The following is a 20672-nucleotide window of genomic DNA, read 5'->3' on the forward strand; positions in this document are numbered from 1 at the left end:
GAATATCGCGGAATTTGACATAATTTCATTGAAATGCTGTTTTCATGTGGAAGAGGAACGTATGTCTGAGGAAAACTGCACGGAGGGAAGCAAATCTGGGTGGCACAACAAGGCCCCACCCCCCACCCCCCATCAAAACAATGTAGGCATGGCGAAGCGGCTGTCCAAGGCTCCGTCTTCGTCGGCGAAAAAACTGAGAGACTCGACATTAACCCCTCAGTACAGAGCTGAGAAGTTCCCGAATGACTTGTATGTGTCGGGTGAACTGTTGTTTTGCAAAGAAGCAGACCTGAGAAATCGTAATTCAAGTTGTAATGTGAGAGAGTTAGCCACCTGTCCGATTCATATTATCGGCATATCACCAGAGTGACTGTTAACTGCCGCTAACAGTAGCTGCTGTTAGCTAGCTAGCCCCGTTAGCCACAGCCCTCTTAGCTGACTCTGCCTGGGCTGGGAGCTCAGAGGACGGGGAGAGTTGGTGTTTCCACTGTATAATTTACAGTATAATTTCTCATTTCATTGGTCATCTTTGCTAATTTTTTGAATATTTACAACTTAAATTTCAGAACAATTTTGGTATGCTAACATTTACTGGATCTGCCTGAGAGCTGACCATATGTTTTTATTCAATGAAACCCAAATAAAACCCACAAAAACACAAAATATACTACTGTATGAAGACATGATGAAATCAATGTTTTTTATGCACTTTAGTGTACTCTACGGTACAGTATTGAGGAAATGTGTTTGTCACCTCAATAAATTTAAGGTAATTTCTATTTAATTTGTCTACATCTTGTCATTTACATTAAAGAAACAATGTGTTAGTAGTAAAATACGAGTAAACGGTAAAAAATAATGGATTCCCAAAATTTAAATGGAAAAAATGGAATTCCCAAAAATTAAAATGGAAAAAAGAGTCTGTACTTCTTCAGGAGCATCTCCTTCTGGGTCCAGTTCTGGGTCAAACTGGTATGGTTGAATGACAGCATCTCGGCGAGCCACAGCATTACATCCACCTTAAACATTAGCCCATGCTACCGCTAGCGCAAGTGGCATCATCTCCCTGAGAGGGGTGTGTAGCAGGCAAGGCAGGCGTTGACAGACGGAGCTCATTAGCATTTAAAGGTGCAGGCACAGAAACAGCCTGCTCTTAGTAGAGATCAGTAGAGCGACTTTTAGACAGCTGAAATTCATGACCACGGATGGGTTTGGGGCAATGCATTTCAAATACAGTGTTGTTGGACCTCTGACAGCTGTGTGAAATTGATGAAAAACAATACAATATGGGACTTTTAAAACAGTGCTTCTTTGGCTCCGATGTCGCCACCTCTCTCTGTCTGCAGTCACCACTCTATAGACTTGCTCAGTGTCCCTCCCGCACCACTATCTGATCCTATCTGAAGGCTACTGGGCTGCAGTGAGAGCACAGCTGTATATCAAAGAGAAAACGGGTGATATTACTTAAGTTGCAGTGATTTTCACAATCTTATGATCAATGACATGCATGCCCAGTTTTCCATTTACACCACTGGAAGTGCCCAAAGTTATAAACAAATGGGAAAGGGACAGGTTTTTAAATGTCGGCCTTAGTTCAATGCTTTATGCATGTCTTGTACTGTCTTTTCAATACAACTCTCTATCAAGAATATGGGGGATAATAACTTAAAAAAGTAGCAGTGGACATTACTGGGTTGCACATAACAACGGTTATATTTTGCAGTTACAGTAATCTGCAGTTAACGTGTGTGTGTGTGTGTGTGTGTGTGTGTGTGTCAAACCAGGATACCCGTAACATCGTCAAAAAGTATAGTTATAGTATCGTTTTTACAGCTACACCACCACTGACATGTACAATGATCCGATAGCCTATTCCAACTTAACATTTCTATAACATTAGGTCCTATTAAGGCTCCTTCAATCTGTCCCACTAGTGACTCAGAAACCAACAGGAAGATGTTGCCCACTTCATTTGTTTTTTTGCTCTACATCAGTTGGAGCCTACTCAGATCAGAACGCCAGAAGATGAGTAGCTGATTCTCTGTACGAGATGTGTGCCTCCTTGGCAGGCGGTGAAAGACAGAGAGGGGGTTGAGGTGGTGGTGGGGAGTGTTTTAAAAAAGAAAAAAACAGAACAAAGTTTAGTTGCTTAGGCAGAAAACAAGCTCAACAAACCATGGGGTGGCTTTGAATCAGATTCAAGCCGTGCTATCAGAGAAGTCAAGCAGCTAATTATTACATGAAGTGCATATTAAAGGGGGATTATAGATGTGAAAGTGGGCTCAAATGCTAATCCTCTTCAACAGGTGCAGAAGTGTTGATTGCGGGAATGCTATTAGTGGTGCAATGAATGTTTCTTCACTGCTGCTGCATAGTAATGATAAAGCTTCATGTTCTTTTTATTTAAATAAGAAGTCTTTATAAATGACACAACAGAACACAGAAATCCCCTTAAAGTGAAGATCTTGCCAAAATGCAACCTAGGCTTTTTTTGTGAAGGTATACGAGTCAAACCTTCTTGTAAAAACACAGTTACGACGAAAGAGGCACTTTTAAGATTACTGTATTTTCGTTTTCAGGTCAAACGCATTTTCAATATTATTCTACGATAGCATCAAAATCGCTATTTTTAAAACACTAAGAAGGCTTGACACAGCATGAAACTTTGCTTGTAGTATCACCAGGGTCTCTACACATGAACACGAGCATTGAGAACATTGTTTGTGTACACAGAGTTTGCTAAAAAGACAGTTTTTGAACAACTCACCGTAGCAGTAGCTTGTTCCGCTCCCAGTCATCATGGCAGCTTAGAAGTATCGATCTCAGAATGCAACGTAACTTTGCAGAGAGTTAAGGTTCTCTTTCACAGTAATGAACCATTGCAATCGACTGTTAAAGGTAGTATTCAATTCAGTCTTTACCCCCCTTTCATTCTTCCACTTTAAAGAAAAAGTCACTTCGAGCAGTTTTACATAGTCTTTGTACCAATATAGGAACAAAGTAGCTCAGAGCAGCTGCAGCTGTTTTGTATGAAATTAAGATTTTATTTACCAAACTTGTACAAAGTGTAAAAGGAAATCAAATTGATCTGTATTGTTCATCGGTGTGACTCCCAACAGTTGTTAATTCAACTGAACATTTTCAAGGTTATTGAACATGGTTTTTTAACTTCAGTTAACTTAAAAAATATTTTTAAACAAGTGAGGACTAAAAGGAAGACTTTGAACTGATTATTAGACTTAAAGCAATGATATGTAGAAATTGGTTTTGTGTGATTTGGTGCCTCCACAGTTTCAGTGGGGTTACAGTGCAACCCAACTGTACAGGTATGCAACAATTTGTCGTAATGGCGTAAGGTAGATGCAAACCTCTAACAAAATTCATTGCGTCATAAGAATGTTATGCAACTTGTATCCTGAAGTATATGTTTGTAATGCTGTGATCCTACCCTCTCACTGAAGGTACATAGTGCAGAAACAAGTGATAGTGGGGCAGAGTGGCTGAGACAGAGACATAATTCACCCTATTACAAAACACTGTGCCATCAAAAAGATTTTGAAGCTGGTATCTGTATTTTAAGGTGATTGCTGTTTAATTTTCAGGTTTGGCCATTAGTTCTGTGTTGTATCCGGGTGTTTAGTTAGTTTATGAGCAAGGGCAATCACAACGGGATGGCTCTGTTGTTGGATTACATGGGCTATTTAGTAAAGAGGAAGAAAATATTCATTCCTTTCAAAGCAAGAAAAAGTGATTTGATGAGTTTTCCACCAGGCTATGCAGTTCTCAGAACTACAGAATAAGATGATGGACCGGGATTGGGTGGTGCAATTCTTTTACTCTGTTGGCTCAAGTAAAAGGAGTGTAGGTGTATTTAAACTAGACATTGAAACCTCTACCCCTTCATATCGCTCTCTGGGCAAAGGCCTATATACTGAAGATGAATGTAGTCCCAAAGTTCAACTATATTTTGCGATCACTGCCTGGTGAAGTATTTCCATAAGTTTATTCAGCTGTGGGGCCTTTTTCTGCGGAATGGTTAACGAGCTTGGAGGCTACTTATTAAACTTCAAAATAGGGTGGATCAAGAAGGCCTCGGGATACTGAACTTACTTCTGTAACATTATTACTTTGTCCTGCAGCACTTGGCACAGTGATCTCTCTCTCCAGAGTGGGTGCCCCGTAGTTCAGTGTAGAAGCACATTGTTGCTCGGCTCTTCCTTTGGTTGCCTATCTCTTTCTTCTCTACCCCCAAGCACTTGTCTCATCTCGTACTTTCAATCCTTCAGGGAGTTTGGAGGAAGACGGTAAAGATCCTAAACTTTGACCCCACTCCTGAACATGACCTCTAGTTTTGCGCTCAATTTCTGGTTCAATCACTGGATATGTATTGGCAAATCCTCCTTGGACTGGCAAAAATGTTCGCAGAAGGTTATTTCAGTGCTCCTCAACATAGAGCAGGACCTTTTCACCTCAGATGTTTTAGCTGAGATTGTTTGTGACCAGACTGCCATTTTTTTTTCTACTTGAAAATGGACCAAGCACCACCCCAATTTGGTCAGCGCTATATGCGTTTCTTTGGTCTGATTGGTTGTAGGTAACATTTCACTACTCTGATTGGTTTGAGGTCTATTCTATTGCGTCCAGAGGCATTTTTGGTCAGAGCTGAAAGCGCACCTTGGAAATTAACAGAGAGGTTCCAGACTGACAGACCTTGCTCCCAGTTGCAAACCAGGCTCTTTTCTACCCTTACTTCACTTGTATTTTTATGTCTTGTATAGTTATGGTCTTAGTTTTCTCTTTCAAGTTAGTTATGTAATTATGTTTATTTATATTCCTGTGTATTCCTAAAATTCAGTTAGTCACGAAAAAAACTGTTGAGGTTTTCAGGAGTGAATGATGAGTCAGTGTGGATGATTTCTAACTTGACCTTGGCATTTTTCTGTTTTCTTTGTTTTGTTTATAATACATTCTCGTGGGAATATTCTTTCCATAAAGATAAAGTATCATTATGTCAAGGTTATTTTGGCAGACCACAGGAGAGAAAGGGAAACCTTTCCAACAAAAGTGAGCTCAAGCGCAACAAGGGCAATCCTCTCCACTCTCAGGTTGTCATGGTAACTTATTAGAGTGCTGTGATGCACACTTTTCAGTCTTTTCGGCTTTTTCGTTCAGTTGTATCATGGTATACTTCACTTTGCTATCTGTGAATGCATATTTTTGTGCGTGGTATACATTCACACATTATTACCAATGACCTGTGCTTAGATTATGTATTTCAGTATCTGCTTTACATTAATGCTTTTGTGCAAAATTATAGATTTTACACCTTAGCCTGCAAGCTGGTTTCTGCCTTTAGGGACAGGCATGTAACTAAGACTTGTACATCTCAGACAAGCTGTTTCTAAATTACCAATGCTGCCATTTCAGCAGGGGCACTTGCAGAGCACAGCAGGACAAATATTGCACAAGCTGCCAGATGGTGGTCTAACTGATGCATTCACGCCATAGGGCATGCACTGGCACAATACCGTCGTACGTTGTCAGAGAGGGTGCTAAATACATGGGGAAGTCGGGGGAACAAATATGCCGATGAATACTTATGAATTATAAGCTGTGTACTGTATCAGTGTTTAAATTCTCTGTGTACATGCACGCAAAACTGCATGAATAATTACTTGCATCTTTCTAGACCTGACCTGACTCCTAATCAGAAAATATTAGCTAATATGAAGCAGTGTTGAGATAGTTGTATTGACAGAGGCTCAGGTAATGTGAGCCAGGAAAACACTCACACCTCCACCAGTACTGATAACAGCTTTCTTAATCCTCACAAATTAAATGTATAGAATTCCCTGTCAACTCTGTCTGCTATATTACCTCACATTGGACAGCTGGTTAACGGCAGTGTGGTTGCCATGGAGACATGCTCAATGAAATAAGACACAGAAGAGTTTCATCACAAGTACTCTTAGACATGAAAGGAAACTATGGAGAAAGATATCTGCGATACTTGTATGGAGGGCATGTTTCTTCTGCCAATCGTGTGTGAAGATGCAGAACAGTGGGCAGATTTTCACTACCAGGAATTTCTTGCGGCTGTAAACTACACGTGACCTCAGAGAAAATAATGCATTTCTGAGCGGCATTACTGTTCTACACAGTGTGTTTTACCATTGACTAATTGCTTGACTGTTTGTTTGCCCGTCGACTCAGAAGTCTGTGCCTGAAAACAGCCACAGGGCACTCTGCCCGGTTATTAGAAATAAAAATATACAAAAATGTTTTTTACAACCAAGAAATTAGGCCTTGCACAGATGGTTCATATTTCCTCTTGACTTTGAACTCCCACTAAAACCTTTCCTTTTTTCTCTCTCTCCTTCCTTTTCTTCCTCTTTCTGAATGGCAGCCATTTGCAAACTAATGATGATTTGCAGTTTCATCCATAGACTGGTTAAAGTTCACTCAGTACACTCAAATCCATGTTATCCCATGTAGTGTTTTTTTTAATATTTGAATAAAACGGAGACACACTGTGCTCAGTATGCCTTGAAATGTAAGTATTCAGGTTGAGATTAAGAATCTGTTTCGGGAGAGAGATGCACTGGTTCAACCAGTGTTATTATTTTTGACCATTTCCACCAGGACCAATTAGATAAGGAAATGTTGTAAGCTGCCATGTTACACATTTCTTTAGTTAACAATAAAGAGTAAATTGTCATGACAGGTTTGTTCTGTGTAGGTATAACCTAAATTATTACACAGTAGAACATATTAAACATCTTCTCTTATATTCCATTTTACAAATTATACATGTAGCAGATAATCCGAGAAATATAGAGCTGGTGTGCAAGCAATGGGATAATGGTGGTGGGTGGGAGTAGTAGCACCAGGAGGGGCAGCGTGTCCACACCAAATGTGAATGCTGCTCCTACTGACTTTGAAAACTGTGCCAGGCTGTCTGCTGTGAGATGGTGATTAGTTTCTAATCTCTCCTGGAGCAGAGCCATTAGTGATTAGAAATCATAACAGGAAGAGCTTTTAGCCATTACAAAATTTAATGTTGAAATGTCCGGTAATAAGTCCTACCTCCATGAAAGTTAAAAAATTCATTCTTTGTTGAAAAGGGAGATATGGCTTTAGTTTTATGATCATTTTGGAGGATGTAGTTTGTGGTGCTAGTGAACTGTATAGCATTATACAGAGAAGTGTTTCTGTTATTCAGCCTGCTGTTGCTGATATACATGAAGTGCAAAACATATTAAAACACCTCTGAAACATTAGCTACATTATAATCTGTTCCAGCGAGTCTGTAATAGAGACAGCATTCTTTAAAAAACAATTATAGGTTTAATGTAAGAAAATAATAGCAGATTAATCAATAATGGTAAATAGACTCACCTCTCCAGTTTTCTGACCACTGAAAGTACTTTACAACACTTGTGACTTCAACAATTCACACATATACATTCATACACCAGTGGCAGAGGTTGCTATGCAAGGAGCCAACCAGGACCATCAGGACCAATTTGGGGTTCTGTATCTTGCCCAAGGATACTACTACAAATTGCAGCTGGGAGATCTGAGTATCAGACCAGAGACCTAGCAATTAGTGGATGACCCACTCTACTTCCTGAGCCACAGCCGCCGTTGAAAACAGTCGTTTGTTGCTCCCCAAAAGGAATCAGTCCTGTTTTTGAAAATGTGGTTCTGAGCCCAGGAACTTAGTAGAGCGTACTTCCATCTTTCGTCTAAAAGTCCAGCAGAGAGAGTGAAAGGCTTTTAAACTGCAGTGATAGACTGTTCTTACATCAACCTTAACGGTAACATACTTATACTTGAACTATCTCTTACTTCATACTTGTACATAATCATTTGCAACATTCCACCAATACATTAGGACGTCTATATTACCTGCCCTAACTGTTGATTTACCCTAACCACAGCTTGAAAATATTGCATTGACTCGCTTCTGTTCCAAGAAAAATCCATATTAGTATCAATAGTAATAGAAAGACTAAAGATAAGAAAAAGACAAAGGAATGATGAAAATGACTGTTTCCCACAGGCTTTCAGATGAAGTCACGTGTAAGCTTCTCTGACTTCAGCCAAATGTTCGTGACAGCTGCCTGAGATCTTTCATTATAAACAGCGTGGCGCAGGTGTCAGCCTCCTCTCTGATTCATCCTGGTAATAATCCCTCTGACTTGCTGCTATTTCCAGGCTAATTGATGTCTGAAAAGCAAACCTGTCCAGGTCCGAGAATAGATCTGACTCCCACCCACTCATCTCGCAAGGAATTCAAAGTGGCATTTGTCCAGTGCTGCTGCTCTTCCTGTCAGTATGGGTAAAACATATAACTACAGTATAGTACACTTGAATGAGTCACTAAGGTGTTTATTTGTGTCACACACACTGGCACAAGGTCCCCGACTGTGATCAGCAGCATAAAAATATCAACAGACGTTTTTAACAATTTTGTGCAATTGTCCAGGATCTGTGATTGCACAAGAAACATAGCAATTTAAGACGTTTTCTACAGAAGCACACCCGAGACAAAACTACATGCTATGAAAATGCTTTTAAGGCTGCATTCGACAGGCAGTTCAGGAGGATGTCTGCGTACATGAGGGCTTTCTCTGTGAAAGCAGATGAAAGAGTGTTAACAGGGCAGAGGTGGGCGGGATAACAAGTGGCTCCCCTGACCCTGCCTGCTGGCACTTTTGGTTGTGTTCCCATTATACCCTCTCTTGATAGCCCCACACTCCAACCCCAACCTCCACCCCTGTCAGCCTCTGATCCCTCACTCTCTTTTCACCATCTGCACCCAAAGTCACAATGGTCAAAAATGGAGCACTCAAATTACAGTCTTGTGGTGCTTAAAATAGCCAACAACTGTGTGTGTGTGTGTGTGTGAGAGAGAGAGAGGGGAAGGAGTGCGGATGGTTATGTTTTTGCGTCAGCCGTGCCATGGCAACCAGACTGCTGTTGAGCGTCCCCCCTTCTTCAAACGTTTTTCATAAACATCAAAGAAAGCTGTCCATGCCAATACTGCTAATTGCATTCTGTTTGTGGAACGTAAATATCAAGTGTCCTGACATATTGAAGAAGTAAACATACGTACATAGGGGACAGCAGAGACTGACACAGTATTACCTACAGGCATTATTTGTCCCCCCACCCACCCTCTGTCTCTTTCTGTACATGTACAATATGCACAGTGCCTCTATTTGCAAACCACTGTGTGTCAGTTGTTACAGATGAGAGCTAGGTTGCATGAAATTGAAATTCACTCTTAAAGGAGACTGTTGCTATGCTTTTGATTATGTAAAAATCATGAGAAGCATTACTTAGAAATAGTGATGAGCAGTTAGAACTCACTTTTCTGTCAAGTATTCAATGTACAGAGATGCATTTCTGCTTCATCAGCCCAGTGAGACACTCAGTGTGTCACTGCACATCTGTCTGGATTGTCTGATGGATGTTTGTGTGCCAGCAGAGACGTACTTAGATTTGAATTATCAAACAGTGCACCAAGACAAGCACACTAGGTCCCAGTTCTTATTCTTAATCTGCTATTTCTGTATACCTGTAAGTAATGTTTTTTGGCCACGGATATCTCACCTTTAAAGTTGACTGTTTTGTCGAGCTTGTTAGTAAACCTTTTCATATTTTTAACAGATATGGATAACATAAGCATTAACTTTAATGGTCACATTGGTAACATTTGAACGCAAATTATTTAAAAAAATTAAACTACAGAGCCTTTAGAAGGTGCACAATCAAAGCATCTTTTTGCCTTATAAACATAATTAGGATTGTGAATCAATAATTTATCCAATGTTGGTTGAGTCCAAAATGATTGTTTTTTTATTTCTATGTGAGAGTTCTAATGGTTAGTAGCAGCTTCTACTAACTTTGTCAGCCAATGGTTTAACACCGTTGGTATCTCTGTTTCTTGGTAGTTACCACTTTGCGGAAAAAAACATGGCTGAGTTTTACTGTGCACCCTATATACTGTACTGCCCTAATGTTAGCTAGCTAGTATTAGCAATGTTAACATTACCCAGCATTAGCAACAATAACATTTGCTAGCTAGTGTTAGCAACATAAACTAGTGCACAATCTGGCAACCACTTGACAAGGTAGAGAATTCGAACTACTGCAGTGTTGTCATATGAATGCAATTGAAGGGGGAGATGGATGTTTAGTGGCTGAATGTCAGCAACACCTTTAAGTTATCTTTTTGGTCAACTGATGAATGTAAGTCTATTAGCTCTTATTTTACCACAGTTTTGTTCCCTACCATCTCCTGAGGGAAAATAGCGGTCTCTTCAGCTGTTAAATACTTAATTAGGTTCACAAGCTTCACAAGGCTTTGTATTACACTTATAAGTGCAGCAAAAGTGAAACAATACAATAAAGTGTGGGGCTCCAAAATCAAAACGATGAGCTGTGTGACGTAAAGCTCTGTAAAGCTGAGGGGAACTGCAGATACAAGTTAAAAAGGATTATTTGATTTTTAGTACTACTAGCGACCCCTTACCCAATAAACATAACTTATTTGTTGTTATCATGAAAATATTGATAAGAGCTTCTTTTGGTGTTTTTATTTTCTTTTATAGGATGGGATTTACAGCTGTTGTATTTGGAGTAACTCCAGTTGACCCTGTCTAAACTCACCATGGAAAGAGAGTCCTGCCCCGACTGTGGAGATTTATTGCAAAGCCACCACTGCTCACAGAGGTAAGCTCAAGCCAGTGCACATCATTGGTACTGCTCAACTGCCCTCACAAGCTCTGGCTCCCTGACATTCCTCCTTTTGTGGGTGGAAAGGCAGATCTATGTCATCTGCTCAGGCCAAGCACCGTGGGTCCAAGTCTGGCCATATCCCTCAGGCCAAACTTGAGTGGGAGAGCCTGCTGTCCCTCATCTGTCTTCTCTTGGCCACTTTATTATAGACTTTGAATAATGTTTCATCAGGCCTCTTGCCTATCAATTTGACATTGGAGACACATCCAGTACTGACCCCAATCACAAAACTACCAAGGTCATGGAGACATGGAGACTCCTGACTCCCAAAGTGTAATTGGTTTCTTATGGCCTCAAGCTCATAAAAAGAGTGAGTAGAAAATACACTACAAATATTTATTAACATACTTGGCATTCCTAGTTTGGACACTTTAAGTCTAAGAAAAATAAAATACAGCTCTGAGAAACATGTTGGATTTAAGCACTCTTGCCAAAGCAGAGTAGTTGTATGAACGCTTAACAAAACTCTTAACACAATCGGTGCAATTTTATCTGAAATCAGTATGACGACAACAGATAATGGATTCAACACATCCACTCTGCAGCTGCCATCAACATCTGTCGATATCACTCTTGTTTCTTAAGTCATGCACAGTGTTTTTAGTGAGGTTCACTGAATGCACTGGATTTCAAAGCAAAATGATTAAATGATAATAGGGTGGATGAAGAGAAATTACACCGGTATGGGCTTGTGCACCATATGGCAGCAGTAATATCACCCACTTCAACAAGCTTAATGGACAGCACTCAAGACTGAACAATTTACTGCAACAAAAGAAGGGTGTTTTTCAGTGAGTAAAGTGCTTTTGAATCAAATAACTTTGTATTTGTGAATTTCCACCTGGCTGCTTGTACTCAATGAAGCTGACGGCAGCTGCCTGTCTTTACCGGCATGCTGTCAACACTCATCTGCCTTTGGCCCTTTAGAGAGCAATCAAATAGCACTTGGTTTCTTTTCTTTCGTCTTCATTCAGGTGCATCTGTGCATATGTTTGATGTGCGTTTACCTAGCAATACATCAGAGAATGAGGATTGCTGCCAAATCCTCCTACTGATCAGTTTATGTTGTCAAATCAAAATATTAAGGCCTAATGTTTTAAAGAAGTATAAAAGAATATTGACTAAAAGGAGAGATAAATCAAAAAAAAATTAATCTCAGATTTCTAGACTCCATTATGACATAATCAAGTCTTTCTGTCGTATTCTTCCTGGGGTTCATATACAATTTAAAATAGATATGAAAAACAATATTTGCACTTAACCTACAGTATGTAGATTACAACATTAACACTAGATCCAATAATAGAATTACATAGAAACCAACCATGAGCAAAACATTTTGCACCACCACAATAGATGGCTTGACCACCTCATCAGAATGCCAGTGGCATGCATCCCAAAGACGGTCATCTATGGTCAGCAGAGGCTAGGAAGCCAGTCAGTTGGTGGACCAAAAAAGAGCCTCAAAGACCAGCTGAAGATCTCTCTTTCGCAGTGCAAAGGCATCCAATTACACTAGAAACAGCAGCAGCTGATTGTTCCAGCCGGCACCGACTACTTTATGAAGGCGTGATGATGGCTGAGGAGAAAAAGGAGCGAAAAGTACCTGGCAGAGAAGCTCAGGAGTCACAACTCAGTGGCTTTGGCTAATCTTAACACCGTCCTCTACCTTTGTTTGCTCTGCCCATGGAAGGCTGTGTGTATCCAGCATTGGATTTTGCAATCGCTAAAGAACTTAAACAATCAAAAGTCATCATCGATCACGATGGATGGCCAGAAGAAAATATTTTTTACTGGATAGACGTTTTTCTGAATGAAGAAATTATATTTTTATTGCCATGTGCACATCAGATGAGAAATATGAGTCGATTTGGCCCATCATATTTTAAGAGGGAAGGTGATGCCTTTAAGCCTGGCATCCCGCCAGGCTTAAATTTCCCATCGCCAGGCTGAGCATCGTTTATTTATTTAAATGGCGACTTCTCATGGTCAACACGTGAACACATGGCGGGTCTGAGGTCAGGTGTCTTTTCATCACCTAACGCCCCACAAACCACTGCTACTGTCACTACACGCTACTAGGCTACTTGTGATTGAACATAACGGGATGTCACAAAGAAAAAGCCAAAAATCTTCCGATGTCGGACGAACAAAGGCGGAGACGTTGGTTCACCTGTTGACCAGGTGTGCAGTGGCGCCACATTGGCTTAGTCACGGGTCGATGAGGCAGCTAGCATGGATGTAGCATGGATGTTAGCTCGTCCTCCGCTGCAGTGGCAGAGCAGCCTTCTCCGTGCCGTGATGGGAAACATAGAAGCGAATTTAATCAAAATTAGTTTGTACAGTGGAGTGGCCGTACCTAACCAATTATGGTAAGTTTTATGTTGTTCGGTTTGCAATACATGAAAATATTAACAATAATAAGTGCGCTAATTTAACAGTGGTTTAGTGGTTCTTCTTCTTCTTTGGGGTTTTACGGCAGCTGGCATCCAAAAGTTGCATTTCTGCCATCTATGGGACTACCACCTTGGTGCACTATATCCTGCTATATAGACCAGTGTCTTTTAAGAATTTGAAAAAACAGCGTTTTCCCCTCCTGCTTGACCCTACTTCCAAAATACTTTTCAGAGATACTTCTTCCAAGCCAATTTCTTGCAATTCTCTGAGTAGCTCTTGTCTTTGGCAGTCATAGTTTCTACAAGAAATCAAAGCATGTTCAGGTTCCTGACATGAACACAAGCCATAGAGCTTTTATTGAAGCTCCTTGCACTACTTATAGGCCAGATGTACTAAACGCTCATGTTGGGTCCACAATCACACCATCATCAATATGGCAGCAAGCAGAAGTAAACGTAAAATGTAAACAATGCCACATTGTTTCAAATCACTGATTAAAATGAAATATCTATTATGAAATATCCAATAGTTAGCTTGCACTGTTTTCATGTTGTAGGCTTGTCAATCGCTGCAGCATTCGAGCCAATGATTAATATGGAGCATGAAGCCATAATTGGTGGTTTTAAATTCCTTTACTGGCTCCTAAAGCAGGTAATTGCCCACCAATTAACTTTTAACTCTGATTTAATGCAAGACAGTATGGAACCACTCCAAACTCTCCTACGTCATGAATCTGTTATAGGGCACTGCCATCAGTCAGTTGCTGGCCTGTGTCAGGCCCCTGTCACAAAAAAAAAACATGCTTCACCGCTGGTTGGCCGCCCTTCCAACCCACCACCGGGCTTAGCAAGTTTTCTGGGGGAAACCCTGTATACTGAACTTATTCTGAGCTTTACTTGATCAATTTCTTGATTTACTTACCATTCATCAGCTGTCTGTCTTAACCTTCCAAAACTGAAAGGTATATTCCATTAATTTTTTGTGAATACAGAGAAAAACAGTACATATTTACATTCAAGAGGCTCAGTTTTGCTCTAAAAAAAGTGTTAATCATTTAATTATCAAAAATGTAATTACCGACATTACTTACATGAACTGCCGCCATTTGATATTCTAACTCTCGATAGTGACAGTGCGCTTCAGATAAAAGAAGATGCTGCTAGCTGGATGTTTTCTACTGATGTACTTGCTTTGCTAATAAGAAAGAAGGTTGAGAAATAACATACTGTTTCAAGTCTGTACATTTTTGCCAACCTCTATGTCTACACTCAGAGTAACTTACACTATTGTGCCCAAATGATTTTCCCATTCACACACTCCAGATGTCTCTGACATATAGGATGGAATACTGCAGTGCATAACCCGGCTGTCATAAAGCACTGGCATACTGACGTGGACAAAACACAGAAGAGGGCAGTAGAGAAAATGATTTGATTGGCTTTGTTTAAGCCGATACTGATCTGATCTGATCCTGATCCTTAGCATCAGCTCAGGACATCTTTATCAGTCAGTAATTCTTAAAGTGAAACTCTCGCCAAAAAGCAACCATACTTTATTTGTGATTGAATATGAGTCAAACCTTTGTGTAAATGCATAATTACGACGAAAGAGGCACTTTTAAGATTAACCATATTTTGATTTTTGGGCAAGCTAATTTTCAATGGGGTGCAGGGGCACTTTTACGCTAGCATCGAAATTGCTATTTTTAAAACACTAAGAAGGCTCGACACAACATGAAACTTTGCACCTAGTATCACCAGGGTCTCTACACATGAACACGAGCATTGAGAACATTGTTTGTGTATGCAGAGTTTACTAAAAAGAAGGTTTTTGGACAACTCACGTTAGCAGTAGCACCTCTGGCATGCTGCCGTTATGGCAGACAAAAAGTGTCGATCCCAGAGTGCGACCTAACATGTAGGAGGTCCACCATTACTCTCCAAAAAGTCCAAAACCTTCTTTTTAGTAAACTCTGCATATACACAATGTTCTCAATGCTCATGTTCATGTGTAGAGACCCTGGTGATACTACGTGCAAAGTTTCAGGTTGTGGGAGAGGACAGGGCGCGCCGGAGATCCAGCTCCAACGGTGAGTAGTTAAAATTTTTTTTTACCATTACGGTAAAGTGCCTTTTCTGTCGTAATTATGCATTTACACGAAGGTTTGACTCATATTCAATCACAAATAAAGCCCTGGTTGCTTTTTGCCAAGAGTTTTACTTTAAAAACCTTATTTTTGTTGTTGAAAGTTTAAATTAAACAGTAGGCTGTTGAAATCAATAAATTAGAATGTTGACATCTTGATGATAAAAAAGTTTAACCAAATGAAAAGAAGAGGCTGAAAACCTTTGAGCATTGTCAGCATGCAGTGGCTACTGCTTGGCACGCGGTGTTTGGTCACAGCCTGTATGAAGTGTCTGTCGAGTGTCATGTTGAGTTAATGTTGTTGTGATTCACGACAAATCAAATTGAAATCACCTTGTCTACTTTTTTCAAGGCCTAAGAGAGGGAAGGAGAGTCTGTCTCTCTCTTCTACTTCCCACCAGTCTCAAAGGGACACACGCATGCACACGCACACACACACACACACACACACACACACACACACACACACACACACACACAGGGGATGAGAGAGAGACAAAGACAAAACACAGACCCTGAGGTGCATTAAGTCTGAAGAATTGACAGATGGAATCAAACAGTGAGAAAAGATGAAAGACAAGGCACAATATGTCTGTTCGTGCATTGTGTGTGTGTGTGTGTGTGTGTGTGTGTGTGTGTGTGTGTGTGTGTGTACGATCAAAGCTAATCTGGCTTCCCTCAAGGCGATCCCAAAAACACAGTGTCACTGTTGGCTCAGCAGAGGTTTGAGTGTGAATGCAATGCTATGATTAGATCTGCAGTATTCTTCAGATCCCTGGGAAACTAAAACATGATGCACAGCACTTCAGATCCAAAATGGAAAAAGGAAATATCCCAACAGAAGAGGCTTTTTTAATAATCAGTATATCAAGTCTTCGATTTGATGAAAAGGAGGTTACAGAAAAAGTCAAGAAAGACACTTTAACATGGTATATTTTGTCAAGCAGCTACATGAAAAAAACAATCATTCTTATCTCATTGGAGGACCCCTGTTGGAAGCCTTGCGGTTGTGAGATTTCAACATTTCACAGCGCTTACAAAGCATTTATCACGTACATAATGAACAGGATAATATATTTGCTAATCAGATTTTGGTTTATCACTCTCTCAACTCTGTAGAGTAATCCCTGGACGCCCCGCGGGTGATTCAGGACCAAGTTGAGAAATCCTGTCAAAGCACGAGGGGGAGGAGAAAAAGGTGTTTGATATTTGCTGAGACTGTACACAAGGTTTATATCATGTCTCCGTTGGTGACATTTCTAGATAAATGACATGTTGCAGGACAGCTGGGGGCAATGATGTCTATACCGCTAATAAATCTCTCAGGAATCTGTCTTCCTCGTTGGGGGTGTCATAGATACTGGATTCTGTGCCTTAATTTAAGGTGATTCCCTGAAAAGCAATGAAGTAAAGGGGGAAGACTTATATTAGCAGTATGTGATAAGCATACAAGAGGAATTGACCACAGGATTGTTGGAAATGTGTTCTAAGTGCCAAGTGTTTCGTTTTTACAGTAATTCTTTTTTGCTTTGTTGAATTACTGTCATATGTGATTTTGAACACCCTTTAATTGCTTTTCCCTCTACTCCTCTCTTTCCCGTGAGCCATTATGATTACATTGTGGTTTCACAAATGATCTTGGAGTTGATGATTAATTCTCGGATGATCTGACAGATTTTTCTTGTGCAGCCAAACCCAAACACTGGATGGAATAACAAAAGGTTAATACTGTGCATATGAGAGGAGCCTGCTTCTTTTGATTTTTTTTAGGCCAAATACTCAAGGACACCATTTTAAAGTAATCCAGGAATGAGCCTGAAGGACAAATGCAGAGAGTCATTTCAGGTCCCCTCCCAAGGTAGTTAATGTTTTTATGTGATAGCATATTGATCCCCCCAAACATACCTTGTTTTTTGTATTTCTCCCCTAGGAGTCAGAAGCCATAGGCTGGTAGGGTTTAGAGTGTTCCTCAACAGTTATTATTTGCTGCACTGTGCAGAGTAATACGCCTTTCAACCTGAACTAGAAATAAATCCACTATAAACCACTAAGATCTGGCCTCTGTCTCCAGTAGGAGAGGCTACGATTGGCATTTAGTCCCAGGTGAAATAACTTTGCAGTAATCACAGGTATTCATTGGCTCCAGGTGCAGTTATCAATTTTGCCCCTATGTGGGAGTTGAGGACATTGGTGAGCTGAATCGCATATTTTTAGTGCGTCTACCCCGATTTAAAAAAACCTGCATATTTCTGCTAATTTGGTGTAAAAAATTGTATAAACTATCTTAAGTCGATGAGGAACATTAATAACATATAAAACTATTTTACCATTCTTGAAACTTTAGACAGGTTAAAGCTTTTAACGATATCTAATTCTCTCACTCAGATTTTTTTATGTTAATGGCTGAAATTTATATGGTATATTCGTACTTTATTTGAATATTTTCACTGCATTAAGGATGCAAATATTTAACATTCTGCTCCACCGCATTTATTTTAGATTTGTGGTAACCCATTATTTTGTAATGATAGGATTTATCAAATTAAACCTCACAACTGTATACTGTTAAAATTACCTCCACCTCAATCACTACTTCCATCTTAATGCATGAAAACAAACATTCCAATTATTTAATGTATGCAATATAGTAAAAAGAAAAGGAGCACTTTTACTTTTCAAAGTACATGTTGCCGATGATACATATGCTCTGATCTTTAATGTTCATTTTTCGTTGTGGTATTTTGTATTTCATTCAAGAATCTGATCATGTCATCCATGACTCTACCCAGGTCACTTTACCACGGGCAAAAAAGGGAAACTCAGTTTAACCCATAGTTAGAGAGCCAGTTTCACCAGTGAGAATTAGCTGCTAATGGTAGCGTGAAGTACAAGTACTGTTGCTATGGTTACCTCCGGTTTGATATACCTAGTGCACTGAATGAGAACAGTGGTTAAGTCGTTGACTGCAACTGTGTTTAAGGGTTTCCTGTCATACAGTTTTAAGAGACAACTGCCATCCAAAAACAAACAAGTATTTTCTGTAATAGTGATTTAATATATTGTTTTTTTCATTCCTGTGTATCTGTAGATGTCTTTAAAGGGCTGTAATATATCAAAAACTGTGATCTGCCATTAACTATGCAAGCTCATATTTCATTATCCAAGGTCTTGTTAGCCATCAGCATTACGTGAGCTTCCATGAGTCACTCAGCAAATAGTATGCGACTCTAATCAGGCTGTGTGTGATTGACAGTCAGGCTGGAGCACACACACAACTGTTCATACAGACCATCAAAGATCAGATACAAACAGTTGTAGAGCATGCTCGCTTGAAACATGTCAATAGGTTAGAGAAGGTCTATTTAATCAATAGTTATGAATAATTCTGATCTATCTATACAGTATACACTGATCCATCCCTGCAGCTCCAAGTGCTTTCCTTATACCACCGGAAGATTAACCATCACCGTAGCGGCATATAATTTTTAAAGGCATCTCACTCACTCACTCACTGATCTTTGGTTTGCTATGTTTATCAGCTGTTACCAAAGCTGCTTTGAGATTTGATCAATTGAGCTACTCAAAGTGAACAGCTTTTTTCTGATATTTCTTATTAAAGCAGAGCGAGGAGTATATGTTCAGAGACTGGTCTTGTTATTCCAACAACATGCTTCTGTTATGCTCATCAGATTTTTGCCTTTTCTAGATGCAGCAGAACCATCTTTGAGCAGCCAAAATGTACTATAATGTATCTAATTAGAGGCTTGAAAAATGTCAAGGGTTTCAAATTTCAAGTTGCTTAAGTTTATAATGAATTAATAACAACCATATTTTCCATCAGTTTGTCAGCATGTCTTATCAATTTCCTAACTCAGGATTCAGTGCATGAGCAGAATCTCTATAGGCAGAAAGATCTTTTAATGCTGCCGCACACACTAAGGTCAGAGGTCAGCTCATCATTCATGAGGAGCGTGCTCCAAAGAGCCCCACTTACCTCCTCAGGTCGTCCTGATTTTATGCAGTTAGACACACACACTTATAGACACACAGACACAGACACACGTACACACACACACACACACACACATACACGAGGGGGCTTTTGAATGCGTCTCAATAGCTGTCTAATGATCTTGTGCAATCACATCTAATGGCCCTTATGCTGATTAACAATTAAAGTGCTGATCATCATTCCTTCTCAATCAATGGCAATTTCAGACAAGAACCTCGCCACAGATGTAGACACCTTGATCATCTTTTCTTCTGAATGTAACCTGCTTGTACTGCACTGTATGTTCACTTTGTCAGCCATCAGTTCTGTCACATCACATATAAGGTTTAAAGTGGCAGATTTACCACTAACAGTTGGTTTTCTGTTGTAGGCTAATAAGTTAGTTAGCTAAACATGCTAATGCTTGCAGCATACAGTAGATTAGAGCAGATGAACTCTAAGGTAACATTTTTGCCCTTATCTTTTTGACTGGTCACAACTAGGTGCCTAATTATGATTTCGAGGCTTTAATTGGAAAATCCCTGCATAGTCTCAAAGTGTATTGAATGCTCAATACACAGAGCAATTTGATTTATGATATTTTAGATAACAACTTTGTGATGCTCTGAGCTTCATGAGGGTGTGCAGCTTTTCTCACTTCTATTCACAAAGACGTGTGGGACAATGTTGTGTTTTACAAGTGTCTGTTTTCTATAAATCTGTCCAGGAAATGCAGCGGTGCAGTGACAACGTTGTAGTTACAGAGGAAGTTTGCGAGATTTGCTCCCCATAGCAGTTGTGCAATGTGTGGCTGTGTTCCGTGAGCCATTACATACTCATTCACGTTTCTCTGGATGAGTAAGTCTCAAAATGGCTAAAACGTAAACATTATATTAATATAATTTATATAGAGAGAGTTTTTTTGAGGACTTCCTTAGCAGCTTTCAGGTTCATTTCAGTTAGTTGCAACTTTAGTGTTCAGTTCAAGCATTTTTAGTGGCAGTAACATTTTTTTAGCCATATTGAGAGAATGGCTCCATGGATAGGTAAATTGGTATTTCAATCTGCCCAGTACTTCACACTGAATTATTTCATCAACGACTGTATAGATTGCCAAGGCATTCAGTACAGATATTCATGCTTCCCAGACGATGAATTATAATAGCTCAAGGGATCCTTCAACTTTTCATCAAATGAAACATTCTAACTTTCAATTTTTCCAATATTTTATGACTAAATACCTTCAAAACGCCCTTGCCATCAACCTCATCTGCACTTTTTGTTAAGTCCTAGCCTGCTAAATTATGATTGACAAAAATTATATCTGCTA

General features: G+C 39.8%; 1 protein-coding gene across 6 annotated transcripts in view; it reads left to right on the forward strand.

The window, feature by feature from the left end:
- The window catches only part of shisal1b (shisa like 1b), a 142965-nt gene that overhangs the window by 61634 nt on the left and 60659 nt on the right, over positions 1–20672 (forward strand). For all 6 annotated transcript variants that reach the window (XM_030426335.1, XM_030426338.1, XM_030426334.1 and 3 more), the window contains one exon: positions 10623–10743. The gene's annotated coding sequence lies outside the window, so the exon portion shown is untranslated. The remainder of the gene's footprint in view (positions 1–10622; positions 10744–20672) is intronic.

The sequence above is a fragment of the Sparus aurata genome, chromosome 8 (genome assembly GCF_900880675.1).
Source record: "Sparus aurata chromosome 8, fSpaAur1.1, whole genome shotgun sequence".
In the NCBI taxonomy this organism is placed as follows: Eukaryota; Metazoa; Chordata; class Actinopteri; order Spariformes; family Sparidae; genus Sparus; species Sparus aurata.